Source organism: Panicum virgatum, chromosome 7K (assembly GCF_016808335.1).
Source record: "Panicum virgatum strain AP13 chromosome 7K, P.virgatum_v5, whole genome shotgun sequence".
In the NCBI taxonomy this organism is placed as follows: domain Eukaryota; kingdom Viridiplantae; phylum Streptophyta; class Magnoliopsida; order Poales; family Poaceae; genus Panicum; species Panicum virgatum.
Window position 1 is genome coordinate 612,761 of NC_053142.1, and position 3,681 is coordinate 616,441.

Here is a 3,681-nt window from a genome sequence, read left to right on the forward strand (position 1 = left end):
CCTAGCGCGGCTGGTGGAGCACCAGCGCATTGCTAGGCGGAGGTCGTGGTCCGGTCCTTACTGAACCAGGAGCGGCCTGAGCCAAGAGGAGGAGACGGTCGACGTCATCCCTCCACTGCCTTCAGGGCGTCGGGGGAGGCTGCAGCAGCTGGAGCATTGCGGAGCAACTCCCTAGCCGCCGCCAGCGGCCCGCTGGAGGCTGCCTGCAAGGAGGCCCTGGATGGGTGCCCCGAGGCGCGCTGCCGCGCTACGGGCGCTGATGCCTCATGAGGCCGCGCCGCGGGCACTGCGGCCCCCGGCGCGGGGTGGCGAATGGCATGCGGCACTAATGATGCCTCACCCTCCCTCATCTCCGCGTCATCGGCGTGGACGGTGTGCTCGACCACGTGAACCATGGTGATGAGCAGAAGAATAGACAAATCTAACCAAAAGCCCCTACCTGGCACGCCAAATGTCGGAGATGAAACTCCAGCCGGGTGGCGGATTGCACCCGCCTAGCCCAGAGGGTGAGTACTCGGGGGGCTAGCTAAAGCGTTTGTCTGGTAAGAATGTAAAAACACGAAGAACACGCGAGGATTAAAGTAGTTCGGGCCGCCGGAGCGTAATACCCTACATCCACTTGTGTGTGTATTCTTGAGTTGGAATGGGATTGCCAGGAGGAATCCGCGAGAGAAGTTGTGTAGTGGGTGTAGAAAGCTTGTCCTGTCTAGCATGTGCTCTCCCCTTTATAACTCAGAGGGAGCACGTACAAGGCCGTTGGCACCCCGACAGGTGGGCCCAATTGCGGGTGTATTAAATAACATAATGCTTGGGTCATTATGACGCTACAGTCGCCGACGAACGCATCCGATATCCGCTACGCCATCGCCTTGGTTTCTCTGATCGAGGGGATCTTCAGACCGGCGTGCTCGTCTTGTCTTGTCGGTGCGCCGCCTGTCGCTATCGGAACAGGCGGTGACACGTTTACCCAACCGGTCACGTAGCTTGCGGCGTAGGGGGCATGATGGAGTGAGCTGTGCCGTCGCCTCCATTTAATGCAGCGGGCAGAGGTGCGCTCGCGCGCGGCGTCTGCGGCGGCACTGTACACCTCGGTAACTCATGACCCACCGTGTCATTCGAGCTTACCTTGGTAACAGGCGTGTAACAGTGTTGTTCTATCAAAAGCTGCCCGCGCGCAGCAGTGGCAGAGCACGTCTTAACCACCCGTATTTAATGCGGTATGTGGGCGAGTCTTCCAGCAGAAGACTCGCGCCCGCGCCCGTAGTCCGGGACACGTGGCGGCCCCGGACCCCCTGGCAGAGTGTTGCGCCCCGCGCGTTCAGGGGTCTGGGTGGCACGTGGAGGTCCCGGACCTGGCTGGGGGTCTAGGGCTCCTATTGCCGGTACTGAGCGCCCCTCTTCAGGGACACGTGGCGACACCGGACCCGTTCCCGAGTGGGAAGCGGATCCGCGGCCGTTGTCCTGCCACTGCTGCCCAGCCTTTTAAGTGTGGCCTGCGCTCACCCCCCCCAAGTCTGCTTCCTTGACACAGGAGGATGGGGTACCCCGATCACGGGGTACTGATACTTTTGTTTGGCTAGATACCTCATAAATCTTGAGATACATAGGTGCATAAGTAGGTGTAGCTAGAAAGAAATTTACCATATATATATAAATATAATCCATAGGGGCTTGCCCCTCCCATTTCATAAAAAATATTGGACAAGCGTATCTTTTGTTATTAAGGCTGTTATCACCACTCTCCTGACGTGGACATACATAACATTGTTTTGCTTTGTAGACTACACTGTTTATAAAGTAGCGTTTGAAATAGAAGGTGGGATAGGGAGCGAGACCGGTGAGACTAAGAGGAGTGGATGCAGGAAGGAAGGCAAGCATATATTTTGTCCACTCTAGAAACTCTTGCGATAGTGCATCCCGTCTCTCTCAGGTGTGTTTGGATCCGGGGAAAAAAAATTTCCCCTATCACTTCGATGTTTTGATACTAATTAGAAGTATTAAATATCATCTAATTAAAAAACTAATTACACAGATGGAGACAAATTCGCGAGACGAAATCTATTAAGTCTAATTACTCCATAATTTGATAATATTGTGCTACAGTAACCATTGCCAAATTATAGTACAATTAGACTTAATAAATTCGTCTCGTGAATTTGTCTCCATCTGTGTAATTAGTTTTTTAATTGAACTATATTTAATACTTCTAATTAATGTCAAAACATTATATTTAATACTTCTAATTAATGTCAAAACATTATATTTAATACTTCTAATTAATGTCAAAACATTAGATGTGTGAGGGGCAAAAATTTTGCCAGGATCCAAACACACCGTCAGTCTCTCTCCACTCAAATGCCAGGCCCGTTCGCTTCGCTTCGCTTCCGATTCCCCAGTCGGCTGTGAGGCTAGCGAGAGGTTATTTAATTTTATTGTCACGGTTCCTTCCTCGGAAAGGCTAGCTAGCACACAACTCTCGCCCTCACACACCGATCTATGGCAGGGATGGTGACGGCGGCCGTGGTGGCGCCCTTCCTCATCGTCATGCTCTGCTTCTGCATCTTTCTCTGTGCCATGTGGTACCGCGGTGGTGCGCGCGGCGTGGGGATGTGGCTACTGTTCGGCGGCGCTGGCGGAGGAGCGGACGCGGCGTGGTGCTACCAAGGCAGTCTGGGCAACTAGTCTATGGCGAAGCTGCCGCGCCGGGAGGTGGGCGAGGGCGAGGCACTGGAGTGTGTCATATGCATCAGCATCACGGAGCTCGCGGCCGGGGAGACGGCGCGCGTGCTGCCTCGGTGCGGACACGAGTTCCACGTCGACTGCATCGACATGTGGCTCAACACCCACCCCACCTGCCCGCTCTGCCGGGGCGCCGCAGGCGGCGACGACGACCCGCACGTGCCGCCAGCCGTGCCCATCCCCGAGGTCGCCCCAGAGCCACCAAACTTCCCCACCTACCTGCTCTTCTTCGGTTCCCATGACTAGGTCAGAACTCAGAACCTGTCGCTCGCGATAGCAGCCGCCAGCCTTCACGGCGCCTTCTCTGCACCGCAAGAAGGGCATGGCGTCAGTAGTCGACGCAGGCAGGCGGGTTGCGGAGATTGAGCGAGCCGCTGTAGAGGAGTCGTGTTCTAGTACACAGTGGCGTGCCATATGCATAGTTTTCAATAGTATATAGTAGGGGTAAAAAGACCCGGCTTTTGGGACCAAGTAATCGGCCATGAGTTCATAATCTGCATTTCCCGATCCACCTTGTCTTTTTATAATCCGCATGATATCCAAACTAATTACAGATCCCTTTTACCTGCCTAATCGTGTGATTAGCTTTTCCATTACCTTTTGTTCTAATTTACTTAGTTATATTATTATTATCCCCGCTTTGCAATCAATGGACTAAATTATGGGATATTAATCGTCATATATCAGAAGCTTTGATCACCAATCAAGAAGCACCGACTCTATTAATATGCAGTTTAACACATGCAAGGCTGACATACAAATATAAAGTTTATATTACTAACATGTTGTATATACTAGAGATGGTTTTCTGTGGTTTAAGTTGCGTTCTGAATTTTTTATTGCCCTTTCATCTCTCCAATGATTGATTCAAAATCCAAAGGTCTGTGTTGAATTTGGTTGCCTTTGAATGAATTTGCTGCATATAAGTTTGAATTTGACTAA

General features: G+C 52.1%; 1 pseudogene; it reads left to right on the plus strand.

Moving 5' to 3' along the window:
- Positions 1-2,457: 2,457 nt before the first annotated feature.
- On the plus strand, positions 2,458-3,165 carry LOC120642839 (annotated as a pseudogene).
- The last annotated feature ends 516 nt before the right edge of the window (positions 3,166-3,681 follow it).